General features: G+C 43.9%; 1 long non-coding RNA gene across 1 annotated transcript; it reads left to right on the top strand.

Annotated features, from left to right (window-relative positions):
• On the top strand, window positions 1-13,791 carry LOC119735479. Its single transcript, XR_005272181.1, has 2 exons — window positions 1-10,796; window positions 11,007-13,791. It is a non-coding gene; the product is annotated as an uncharacterized LOC119735479 (long non-coding RNA).
• Window positions 13,792-14,104: the final 313 nt, after the last annotated feature.

The following is a 14,104-nucleotide window of genomic DNA, read 5'->3' as shown; positions in this document are numbered from 1 at the left end:
ATTCCATGACAATTTAGACCTAAAAATATTGTTTCTACTCTAATGGAAAACAAAAATAACCTCAAATGATGTTCTGAATGGACCGATCCAGTAAGCCCCGCCCCATGGTATTCTGACCAATCACAGCCGTGATTTATGTCCGACATGCGTGCACAAAAGTCCGACATACATGCACGCGTGTATGATGCGCGCGGCAGGAAAATGCAGGGTGGCATTGGAGAGGAGCACGTGTTAATTTGCCCACGTGCGCAGTGGGAGGGGCTTACTGGATCGGTCCATTAGGGTTCATTGCTTAAAGGCTTTTGGTCAACTAACCCCTGGGCTTCAACACCTCAGCTTTCTCCCCCCCCCCCCCCACCCCACCCCTTCAAAACTCCTGGGGTCGCTACTGATAGACTGGTCTTGTCTTATACGACAACACTCTTCACAGTCTATGTTACACTGCAAGACTAACAAGAATAAAAGAATGGGTTTATCAGCAGTGGGCCCTTAACATGCCTTCTCGGCGAGAAACTTAACATGTTATTTCAGGAACTCTTCTTGTGGTTTTTGTAACTTTTAACTAGGCTTACTTTTACTTTTAAGCTTGTAAGAATACTCAACATACTTGAAATTGACCTTTTTTTCTTGTCACGTTGGCAACCTCTCCATAACTAATCAGGGGTCAGCGTACTTTCCAACCACGGAGTAGGATTTGGATGCCTACTTGATCTTCCTTGGCCTGATGATTCCCTTAACGGCAAAACTCTCAAAGGTAGACTACAGCGTTGATACCACTTGTTTCTTCAAGTTGCTCGGTTCACAGCTTAGTGAGAAATGATATTGACAACTTCTGCCTTAATAATCATACTTTCCAACCACGCTGTCGGTAAAACGAAAGTCTAGTACTCCCCGACTGGCAAACCACTGGTTTTGTCAGTCCTCTTCGCCGTTTAGGACTCCTGGGTTACAGTGCTACTCTACTCTTAGAGTAAGCTACTCTTACCTTCTTCAACAATAGCATGATGATTGCGACTCAAGCTGGTCTTTGGGGATGAGGTTAATTAACAAAGTGTATCGATTGAGAACCATTACGTTGATCTTACCAGCTGTTGCAGCACCTTTCTTTGTCAATTCCTCTAGGAGACTTCTGGAGACGTGTCAGGAACTCTTGGGGCGTCTTTCCCTTCTTTCCCCTCATGGTGCATCTTGCGAAAAGAGTGTCTTTGGTTTATGTGAGAGGGGAATCCGAACAATGACTGTGCCTCTGGTGCGAATGGATGTCTTGGTTTGAGGCGGGGTTGTCTGGCTTCTTCAGTGATGACCATACACGAGTATTACTTGGGAGTCACTCTACTGAGACACCCACGCCTTCCTTCTAATAACAATCTTCTCAATAATTACCTCTGTTGTATTAATGTTCTTCTCAATCCAAATGAGAAGGGCTGCCAAATGGATAGCTTGCGAGTTGAATTGGGACTGGAAGCTCAGGTGATGAACTTGCAGGGACTTAGCTTGCAGATACTTGTGATGAAATTGACTATATCCCTGCAGGGTTTGGCTACTATTGCCTATCGGAAGACTGGTCCAGGCACCCGTCGAGCTACTCATACCTTCTTCAACAGTACCATGATGATTGCAAATCAAGTTGGTCTTTGGGGATGAGGTTTATTAACAAAGTGTATCGATTGAGAACCATTAGGTTGATCTTACCAGCTGTTGCAGCACCTCTCTTTGTCAATTTCTCTAGGAGACTTCTGGAGACGTGGCAGGAACTTTGGGGCTTCTTTCCCTTCTCCCCCTCGTGGTGCATCTTGCGAAACGGAGTGTCTTTGGTTTTTGTGAGAGGTGACATCGGATGAAGACTTGCACATTCTGTGTCACATATCTAAAACTGTCTGAATGGTGGTTTTGCATTTTTGCACCAGACCGCCAGGCTGCAGTTGTACGAGCTGACCTTACTCGAGTCATACCGTGGTCATATCAAGTTGTGCCTTTTTGATCTTGATGGTCTTAAAACAACACTTTCCCAGTGTGAAGCATGTAACGGACTATGTAAGAAACAAACTAACCTCCACCTGCCGACCTCTGACCTCAAGAGTTCTGTTACTTATAAACTATGCTGTTTGGTCAATACTGTCGGTTTCCGCTTTCACCCAGTGCTTATGGATGTGTTTCAGGGATGTCCATTCACGAGTCAGGATCAAGAAACAGTGGGTGAACAACAACAAAGGAATGCCTTTGTCAATTCGAATAGCTTGAGTGTTGAATTGGGACTGGAAGAGACTGGTGATGAACGTGCAGGGACTTAGCTTGCAGATACTTGTATACTATATCCCTGCAGTCTTTGGCTACTATAGGAAGACTGGTTCAGGCACCCGTCAAGCTACTCACACCTTCTTCAACAGTACCATAATGATTGCAACTCAAGTTGGTCTTTGGGGGTGAGGTTCATTAACAAAGTGTATCGATTGAGAACCATTAGGTTGATCTTACCAGCTGTTGCAGCACCTCTCTTTGTCAATTTCTCTAGGAGACTTCTGGAGACGTGTCAGGAACTCTTGGGGCGTCTTTCCCTTCTCTCCCCACATGGTGCATCTTGCAAAAAGAGTGTCTTTGGTTTATTTGAGAGGGTACTCCGAACAGTTTTCCGGCTTCTTCAGTGATGGCCATACACGAGTATTACTTGGGAGTCACTCTACTTAAGACAGCCCGCGCCTTCCTTCTAATAACAATTTTCTCAATAATTACCTCTGTTGTATCAATGTTCTTCTCAATCCAAATGAGAAGGGCTGCCAAATGGATAGCTTGCGAGTTGAATTGGGACTGGAAGCTCAGGTGATGAACTTGCAGGGACTTAGCTTGCAGATACTTGTGATGAAATCGACTACATCCCTGCAGGGTTTTGCTACCAGTGCCTATAGGAACACTGGTCCAGGCACCCGTCAAGCTACTCATACCTTCTTCAACAGTACCATGATGATTGTAACTCAAGTTGGTCTTTGGGGATGAGGTTTATTAACAAAGTGTATCGATTGAGAAACATTAGGTTGATCTTACCAGCTGTTGCAGCACCTTTCTTTGTCAATTTCTCTAGGAGACTTCTGGAGACGTGGCAGGAACTTTGGGGCTTCTTTCCCTTCTCCCCCTCATGGTGCATCTTGCGAAACGGAGTGTCTTTGGTTTATGTGACAGGTGACATCGGATGAAGACTTGCACATTCTGTGTCACATATCTAAAACTGTCTGAATGGTGGTTTTGCATTTTTGCACCAGACCGCCAGGCTGCAGTCTTACGAGCTTACCTTATTGAGTCATAAAGTGGTCATATCAAGTTGTGCCTTTTTGATCTGGATGGTCTTAAAACAACACTTTCCCAGTGTGAAACATGTAACGGACTATGTAAGAAACAAACTAACCTCCACCTGCCGACCTCTGACGTCACAGTTCTGTTTCTTACAAACTATGCTGTTGGGTCGATTCTGTTGGTTTCCCCTTACACCCAGTGTTGTATGGATGTGTTTCAGGGATGTCCGTTCACGAGTCAGGATCAAGAAACAGTGGGTGAACAATAACAAAGGAATGCCTTTGTCAATTTGAATAGCTTGCGAGTTGAATTGGGACTGGAAGAGACTGGTGATGAACTTGCAGGGACTTAGATTGCAGATACTTGTATACTATATCCCTGCAGTCTTTGGCTACTATAGGAAGACTGGTTCAGGCACCCGTCAAGCTACTCTTACCTTCTTCAACAATACCATGATGATTGCAACTGAAGTTGGTCTTTGGGGATGAGGTTTATTAACAAAGTGTATCGATTGAGAACCATTAGGTTGATCTTGCCAGCTGTTGGAGCACCTTTCTTTGTCAATTCCTCTAGGAGACTTCTGGAGACATGTCAGGAACTCTTGGGGCGTCTTTCCCTTCTCTTCCAACATGGTGCATCTTGCGAAAAGAGTGTCTTTGGTTTATGTGAGAGGGGAATCCGAACAACTGTGCCTCTGGTGCGAATGGATGCCTTGGTTTGAGTCGGGGTTGTCCGGCTTCTTCAGTGATGACCATACATGAGTATTACTTGGGAGTCACTCTACTTGAGACAGCCCGCGACTTCCTTCCAATAACAATCTTCTCAATAGTTACCTCTGTTGTATTAATGTTCTTCTCAATCCAAACGAGAAGGGCTGCCAAATGGATAGCTTCCGAGTTGAATTGGGACTGGAAGCTCAGGTGATGAACTTGCAGGGACTTAGCTTGCAGATACTTGTGATGAAATCGACTATATCCCTGCAGGGTTTGGCTAACAGTGCCTATAGGAAAACTGGTCTAGGCACCCGTCAAGCTACTCGTACCTTCTTCAACAGTACCATGATGATTGCAACTGAAGTTGGTCTTTGGGGATGAGGTTTATTAACAAAGTGTATCGATTGAGAACCATTAGGTTGATCTTACCAGCTGTGGCAGCACCTTTCTTTGTCAATTCCTCTAGGAGACTTCTGGAGATGTGGCAGGAACTCTTGGGGCGTCTTTCCCTTCTCTTCCAACATGGTGCATCTTGCGAAAAGAGTGTCTTTGGTTTATGTGAGAGGGGAATCTGAACAACTGTGCCTCTGGTGCGAATGGATGCCTTGGTTTGAGGCGGGGTTGTCCGGCTTCTTCAGTGATGACCATACACGAGTATTACTTGGGAGTCACTCTACTTGAGACAGCCCGCGACTTCCTTCCAATAACAATCTTCTCAATAATTACCTCTGTTGTATTAATGTTCTTCTCAATTCAAATGAGAAGGGCTGCCAAATGGATAGCTTCCGAGTTGAATTGGGACTGGAAGCTCAGGTGATGAACTTGCAGGGACTTAGCTTGCAGATACTTGTGATGAAATCGACTATATCCCTGCAGGGTTTGGCTACCATTGCCTATAGGAAGACTGGTCCAGGCACCCGTTGAGCTACTCATACCTTTTCCAACAGTACCATGATGATTGCAACTCAAGTTGGTCTTCGGGGATGAGGTTTATTAACAAAGTGTATCGATTGAGAACCATGAGGTTGATCTTACCAGCTGTTGCAGCACCTCTCTTTGTCAATTCCTCTAGGAGACTTCTGGAGACGTGGCAGGAACTTTTGGGGCTTCTTTCCCTTCTCCCCCTCATGGTGCATCTTGCAAAACGGAGTGTCTTTGGTTTTTGTGAGAGGTGACTTCGAATGAAGACTTGCACATTCTGTGTCACATATCTGAAACTGTCTGAATGGTGGTTCTGCATTTTTGCACCAGACCGCCAGGCTGCAGTTGTACGAGCTGATCTTACCCGAGTCATACCAAGTTGTGCCTTTTTGATCTGGATGGCCTTTGGGGGCTTTTTTTCCTTCTCCCCCGTCATGGTGCATCTTGTGAAAAGAGTGTTTTTGGTTTATGTAAGAGGTGACTTCGGATAAAGACTGTGCCTCTTGTGCAAATGGATGCCTTGGTTCGATGCAGGGTTGTCCGGCTTCTTCAGTGATGACCATACACGAGTATTACTTGGGAGTCACTCTACTTAAGACAGCCCACACCACCTTCTAATAGCAATCTTCTCGATAATTACCTCTGTTGTTTTAGTGTTCTTCTCAATCCAAATGAGAAGGGCTGCCAAATAATGGCACCTGTCTGTTTACCAACTTAAACGTTAGAAGAGATATTTTCTAGCAGTTACTAGGATCTACACCTCCACTTTGTGTATCTTCGCTTTTTCATCGAAGCTTGAATCTTTCCAATCATGAGACACCAGACTGGCAGGCTGACCTTACTCGAGTCATACCGTGGTCATACCAAGTTGTGCCTTTTTGATCTGGATGGTCTTAAAACAACACTTGCCCAGTGTGAAGCATGTAACGGGCTACGTAAATAATACCCTGCACCTGCCGACCTCAGACCTCAGAGTTCTGTTTCTTACAAACTATGCTGTTGAGTCAATTCTGTTGGTTTCCGCTTACACCCAGTGTTGTATGGATGTGTTTCGGGGATGTCCGTTCACTAGTCCGGATCAAGAAACAGTGGATGAACAATAACGAAAAAAAATGCCTTTGTCAATTTGAATAGCTTGCAAGTTGAATTGGGACTGGAAGACTGGTGATGAACTTGCAGGGACTTATCTTACAGATACTTGTGATGAAATCGACTATATCCCTGCAGGGTTTGGCTACCAGTGCCTATAGGAAGACTGGTCCAGGCACCCGCAAAGCTACTCTTACCTTCTTCAACAGTGTCAAGTAGCGTGACGATTGCGACTCAAGTCGGTCTTTGGGGATGAGATTTATTAACAAATTGTTTCGATTGAGAACCATTAGGTTGATCCTACCAGCTGTTGCAGCACCTTTCCTTGTCAATTCCTCTAGGAGACTTCTGGAGACGTGTCAGGAACTCTGGGGGCATCTTTCCCTTCTCCCCCTCGTGGTGCATCTTGCAAAACAGTGTCTTTGGTTTATGTGACAGGTGACTTCGGATGAAGACTTGCACATTCTGTGTCACATATCTGAAACTGTCAAAGAGTGTCTTTGGTTTATGTGAGAGGGGACTCCGAACAGTTGTCCGGCTTCTTCAGTGATGACCATACACGAGTATTACTTGGGAGTCACTCTACTTAAGACAGCCCGTACCTTCCTTTTAATAACAATCTTCTCAATAATTACCTCTGTTGTATTAATGTTCTTCTCAGTCATAATGAGAACGGCTGCCAAATGGATAGCTTCCGAGTTGAATTGGGACTGGGAGCTCAGGTGATGAACTTGCAGGGACTTAGCGTGCAGATTCTTGTGATGAAATCGACTACATCCCTGCAGGGTTTGGCTACCAGTGCCTATAGGAAGACTGGTCCAGGCACCCGTCAAGCTACTCGTACCTTCTTCAACAGTACCATGATGATTGCAACTCAAGTTGTTCTTTGGGGATGAGGTTTATTAACAAAGTGTATCGATTGAGAACCATTAGGTTGATCTTACCAGCTGTTGCAGCACCTCTCTTTGTCAATTTCTCTAGGAGACTTCTGGAGACGTGGCAGGAACTTTGGGGCTTCTTTCCCTTCTCCCCCTCGTGGTGCATGTTGTGAAACGGAGTGTCTTTGGTTTTTGTGCCAGGTGACATCGAATGAAGACTTGCACATTCTTTGTCACATATCTGAAACTGTCTGAATGGTGGTTTTGCATTTTTGCACCAGACCGCCAGGCTGCAGTTGTACGAGCTGACCTTACTTGAGTCATACCGTGGTCATATCAAGTTGTGCCTTTTTGATCTGGATGGTCTTAAAACAACACTTGCCCAGTGTGAAGCATTGAACGGGCTACGTAAAAAACGAACCTGTACCTGCCGACCTGCTGTTGGGTTGATTCTGTTGGTTTCCGCTTACACCCTTGTTGTATGGATGTGTTTCAGGGATGTCCGTTCACAAGTCCGGATCAAGAAACAGTGGATAAACAATTACAAAGGAATGCCTTTGTCAATTTGAATAGCTTGCGAGTTGAATTGGGACTGGAAGACTGATGATGAACTTGCAGTGACCTATACCTTGCAGATACTTCTGATGAAATTGACTACAACCCTGCAAGGTTTGGCTACCAGTGCCTATAGGAAGACTGGTCCAAGCACCCGTCAAGCTATTCTTACCTTCTTCAACAGTAGCATGATGATTGCGACTCAAGTTGGCCTTTGGGGATGAGGTTTATTAACAAAGTGTATCGATTAAGAACCATTATTATCTGTTGCAGTCTCCTCCCTAGAAGACTTCTGGAGACGTGTCAGGAACTCTGGGGTCTTCTTTCACTTCTCCCTCTCGTGGTGCATCTTGCGAAAGAGTGTCTTTGGTTTATGTGAGAGCTGACTTTGGATAAAGAGTATTTGGTTTATGTGAGAGTTGACTTCGGATAAAGACTTGCAGATTCTGTGTCACATATCTGAAAATGTCTTATGTGACAGGTGACATCGAATAAAGACTTGCACATTTTGTGTCACATATCTGAAACTGTTGAGACTTCTGGGGACGTGTCTGGAACTCTAGGGGCTTCTTTCCCGTCTCCCCCTCGTGGTGCATCTTGCAAAAGAGTGTCTTTGGTTTGTGTGACAGGTGACTTCGAATGAAGACTTGCAGATTCTGTGTCACATATCTGAAACTGTCTGAATGGTGATTTTGCATTTAAAAGGCTACTTTAAAAGTTTGAATTGAGAAAGATATTAAGTCCATAGGACAAAAATAACGAGAATGGTATGAAGTCCATAGGACAAAATAATGAGAAAGGTATTAGGTCCATAGAACAAAAATAATGAGAAAGGTATTAAGTCCCTAGAACAAAAATAATGCGAAAAGAGTGTCGTTGGTTTATGTGAGAGGGGACTCCGAACAGTGACTGTGCCTCTGGTGCGAATGGATGTCTTGGTTTGAGGCGGGGTTGTCCGGCTTCTTCAGTGATGACCATACACGAGTATTACTTTGGAGTCACTCTACTTAAGACAGCCCGCGCATTCCTTCAAATAGCAATCTCCTCAACAATTAACTCTGTTGTATTAATGTTCTTCTCAATCCAAATGAGAAGGGCTGCCAAATGGATAGCTTGCGAGTTGAATTGGGACTGGAAGGTCAGGTGATGAACTTGCAGGGACTTAGCTTGCAGATACTTGTGATGAATTCGACTACATCCCCGCAGGGTTTTGCTACCAGTGCCTATAGGAAGACTGGTCCAGGCACCCGTCAAGCTACTCATACCTTCTTCAACAGTTCCATGATGATCGCAACTCAAGTTGTTCTTTGGGGATGAGGTTTATTAACAAAGTGTATCGATTGAGAACCATTAGGTTGATCTTACCAGCTGATGCAGCACCTCTCTTTGTCAATTTCTCTAGGAGACTTCTGGAGACGTGGCAGGAACTTTGGGGCTTCTTTCCCTTCTCCCCCTCGTGGTGCATCTTGCGAAACGGAGTGTCTTTGGTTTTTGTGCCAGGTGACATCGAATGAAGACTTGCACATTCTTTGTCACATATCTGAAACTGTCTGAATGGTGGTTTTGCATTTTTGCACCAGACTGCCAGGCTGCAGTTGTACGAGCTGACCTTACTTGAGTCATACCGTGGTCATATCAAGTTGTGCCTTTTTGATCTGGATGGTCTTAAAACAACACTTGCCCAGTGTGAAGCATTGAACGGGCTACGTAAAAAACGAACCTGTACCTGCCGACCTGCTGTTGGGTCGATTCTGTTGGTTTCCGCTTACACCCATTATTGTATGGATGTGTTTCAGGGATGTCCGTTCACAAGTCCGGATCAAGAAACAGTGGATAAACAATTACAAAGGAATGCCTTTGTTAATTTTAATAGCTTGCGAGTTGAATTGGGACTGGAAGACTGATGATGAGCTTGCAGTGACCTATACCTTGCAGATACTTGTGATGAAATTGACTACAGCCCTGCAAGGTTTGGCTACCAGTGCCTATAGGAAGACTGGTCCAAGCACCCGTCAAGCTATTCTTACCTTCTTCAACAGTAGCATGATGATTGCGACTCAAGTTGGCCTTTGGGGATGAGGTTTATTAACAAAGTGTATCGATTAAGAACCATTATTATCTGTTGCAGTCTCCTCCCTAGAACACATCTGGAGACGTGTCAGGAACTCTGGGGTCTTCTTTCACTTCTCCCTCTTGTGGTGCATCTTGCGAAAGAGTGTCTTTGGTTTATGTGAGAGCTGACTTTGGATAAAGAGTATTTGGTTTATGTGAGAGTTGACTTCGGATAAAGACTTGCAGATTCTGTGTCACATATCTGAAAATGTCTTATGTGACAGGTGACATCGAATAAAGACTTGCACATTTTGTGTCACATATCTGAAACTGTTGAGACTTCTGGGGACGTGTCTGGAACTCTAGGGGCTTCTTTCCCGTCTCCCCCTCGTGGTGCATCTTGCAAAAGAGTGTCTCTGGTTTGTGTGACAGGTGACTTTGAATGAAGACTTGCAGATTCTGTGTCACATATCTGAAACTGTCTGAATGGTGATTTTGCATTTAAAAGGCTACTTTAAAAGTTTGAATTGAGAAAGATATTAAGTCCATAGGACAAAAATAACGAGAATGGTATGAAGTCCATAGGACAAAATAATGAGAAAGGTATTAAGTCCATAGAACAAAAATAATGAGAAAGGTTTTAAGTCCCTAGGACAAAAATAATGCGAAAAGAGTGTCTTTGGTTTATGTGAGAGGGGACTCCGAACAGTGACTGTGCCTCTGGTGCGAATGGATGTCTTGGTTTGAGGCGGGGTTGTCCGGCTTCTTCAGTGATGACCATACACGAGTATTACTTTGGAGTCACTCTATTTAAGACAGCCCGCGCATTCCTTCTAATAGCAATCTCCTCAACAATTAACTCTGTTGTATTAATGTTCTTCTCAATCCAAATGAGAAGGGCTGCCAAATGGATAGCTTGCGAGTTGAATTGGGACTGGAAGGTCAGGTGATGAACTTGCAGGGACTTAGCTTGCAGATACTTGTGATGAATTCGACTACATCCCTGCAGGGTTTTGCTACCAGTGCCTATAGGAAGACTGGTCCAGGCACCCGTCAAGCTACTCATACCTTCTTCAACAGTTCCATGATGATCGCAACTCAAGTTGTTCTTTGGGGATGAGGTTTATTAACAAAGTGTATCGATTGAGAAACATTAGGTTGATCTTACCAGCTGATGCAGCACCTCTCTTTGTCAATTTCTCTAGGAGACTTCTGGAGACGTGGCAGGAACTTTGGGGCTTTTTTCCCTTCTCCCCCTCGTGGTGCATCTTGCGAAACGGAGTGTCTTTGGTTTATGTGACAGGTGACATCGGATGAAGACTTGCACATTCTGTGTCACATATCTGAAACTGTTGAGACTTCTGGGGACGTGTCTGGAACTCTAGGGGCTTCTTTCCCTTCTCCCCCTCGTGGTGCATCTTGCAAAAGAGTGTCTCTGGTTTGTGTGAGAGGTGACTTCGAATGAAGACTTGCAGATTCTGTGTGACATATCTGAAACTGTCTTATGTGACAGGTGACATCGAATGAAGACTTGCACATTCTGTGTCACATATCTGAAACTGTTGGGACTTCTGGGGACGTGTCTGGAACTCTAGGGGCTTCTTTCCCTTCTCCCCCTCGTGGTGCATCTTGCAAAAGAGTGTCTCTGGTTTGTGTGACAGGTGACTTCGAATGAAGACTTGCAGATTCTGTGTGACATATCTGAAACTGTCTGAATGGTGGTTTTGCATTTAAAAGGCTATTTTAAAAGTTTGAATTGAGAAAGATATTAAGTCCATAGGACAAAAATAACGAGAATGGTATTAAGTCCATAGGACAATATAATGAGAAAGGTATTAAGTCCATAGAACAAAAATAATGAGAAAGGTATTAAGTCCTTAGGACAAATATAATGCGAAAAGAGTGTCTTTGGTTTATTTGAGAGGGGACTCCGAACAGTGACTGTGCCTCTGGTGCGAATGGATGCCTTGGTTTGAGGCGGGGTTGTCCTGCTTCTTCAGTGATGACCATACACGAGTATTACTTGGGAGTCACTCTACTTAAGACAGCCCGCGCCTTCCTTTTAATAGCAATCTTCTCAATAATTACCTCTGTTGTATTAATGTTCTTCTCAATCCAAATGAGAAGGGCTGCCAAATGAATAGCTTGCGAGTTGAATTGGGACTGGAAGCTCAGGTGATGAACTTGCAGGGACTTAACTTGCAGATACTTGTGATGAAATTGACTACATCCCTGCAGGGTTTGGCTACCAGTGCCTATAGGAAGACTGGTCCAGGCACCCGTCAAGCTACTCTTACCTTCTTCAACAGTACCATGATGATTGCAACTCAAGTTGGTCTTTGGGGTGAGGTTTATTAACAAAGTGTATCGATTGAGAACCATTAGGTTGATCTTACCAGCTGTTGCAGCACCTCTCTTTGTCAATTTCTCTATGAGACTTCTGGAGACGTGGCAGGAACTTTGGGGCTTCTTTCCCTTCTCTCCCCACATGGTGCATCTTGCGAAAAGAGTGTCTTTGGTTTATGTGAGAGGGGACTCCGAACAGTTGTCCGGCTTCCATAGTGATGCCCATACACGAGTATTACTTGGGAGTCACTCTACTTAAGACAGCCCGCGCCTTCCTTCTTATAACAATCTTCTCAATAATTACCTCTGTTGTATTAATGTTCTTCTCAATCCAAATGAGAAGGGCTGCCAAATGGATAGCTTGCCAGTTGAATTTGGACTGGAAGCTGAGGTGATGAACTTGCAGGGACTTAGCTTGCAGATACTTGTGATGAATTCGACTACATCCCTGCAGGGTTTTGCTACCAGTGCCTATAGGAAGACTGGTCCAGGCACCTGTCAAGCTACTCATACCTTTTTCAACAGTACCATGATGATCGCAACTCAAGTTGGTCTTTGGGGATGAGGTTTATTAACAAAGTGTATCGATTGAGAACCATTAGGTTGATCTTACCAGCAGTTGCAGCACCTCTCTTTGTCGATTTCTCTAGGAGACTTCTGGAGACGTGGTAGGAACTTTGGGGCTTCTTTCCCTTCTCCCCCTCGTGGTGCATCTTGCGAAACGGAGTGTCTTTGGTTTATGTGACAGGTGACATCGGATGAAGACTTGCACATTCTGTGTCACATATCTGAAACTGTCTTATGTGACAGGTGACATCGAATAAAGACTTGCACATTCTGTGTCACATATCTGAAACTGTTGAGACTTCTGGGGACGTGTCTGGAACTCTAGGGGCTTCTTTCCCTTCTCCCCCTCGTGGTGCATCTTGCAAAAGAGTGTCTCTGGTTTGTGTGACAGGTGACATCGGATAAAGACTTGCAGATTCTGTGTCACATATCTGAAACTGTCTGAATGGTGGTTTTGCATTTAAAAGGCTACTTTAAAAGTTTGATTTGAGAAAGATTTTAAGTCCATAGGACAAAAATAATGAGAAAGGTATGAAGTCCATAGGACAAAAATAATGAGATAGGTATTAAGTTCGTAGGACAAAAAAAATAATGGAATATTACAATATAGTATATATCGTTAAAATTACTTGACAAATTGAATTGTATTGAATTGCTAGCTGTCTTTATATGTCCTTGGAGCAAATCATTTGGACATCACATTTGATCATTTGGTGCATCGTTCTAAGGTGTGCATTGCACCGTTATCGGTGACGGTTCCAGGACATTTCTTGCATGTGGGGGAAGGTGGCTGAGGTGTTGAAGATAACAGGTGGAGACAAGAAGACGAAAGCAATGAATATTGTATGACGTCCTTTTGAAGAAAATATTTTGGAAAAGCTATGAACCTAAAGTCTACAGCAGTCCCGAAACGTACCTCACGGTACGTCAGACGATTGGACGATCTCCGTGTAGAAACGGGCTGTAAACCCTTCGGAAAAGTGCCCGTTGATGAGTTCGACGAACAGTAAATTAAAGGTCCAATCATTGTCAAGCTCGGCACGAGGGGATGCCAAAGTTTAAAGGTACAGAGGTAACGACAATTAACAGAATAGACCATGAACGAGTCAGAATACGTTTCGCAGGAGGAATAGGTATAACGAACACCTTTATAAAAAGGGCCTTGGGACTTTACAAATTAGCATGTTATACAAAATGTGGTAGGTACTTTGTATTAACAGTAATGGAAAACAAAGAAACACAAAGACTTGGGACCTAAACGTTTGCTTGTTATAAGCAGGATGTTGTATTAACAGTGCTCTTCTCAAGTTCTAAGGCATCGACTATATTCATCGAGCTCATGCATATTTGAAGAAAATGAGTGAGGGCTCATGTACCTGTTTGTAAACATGTTACATAGAATAAAGGGGGTAGTAAGCTCCCCCAAACCACACCCCATTAACAAGCCGCCATTTTGGTGTTCTGTAAATCAACAAAGATACCGCGTGATGTGAATGCTATGAGTTTAACGCCGTAATAACAACAGAAATCGTTACAGTTTACTTTGGTAGTGCCAACATGCATGTCACTTACTGTTGATTTTGACATACACAGCGTGTCTTTAAAAAAAATGGTACAATCAAAAACGAGTTTTGAGCATCACATTAACGAAAAAAAGACCAGGCTTTCCGATACTTTTTGTTTCATCTCATCTGCTTT

This window comes from Patiria miniata, unplaced genomic scaffold (genome assembly GCF_015706575.1).
Source record: "Patiria miniata isolate m_02_andy unplaced genomic scaffold, ASM1570657v1 HiC_scaffold_29, whole genome shotgun sequence".
NCBI lineage: Eukaryota > Metazoa > Echinodermata > Asteroidea > Valvatida > Asterinidae > Patiria > Patiria miniata.
This window is presented reverse-complemented; position numbering and strand designations above follow the sequence as displayed.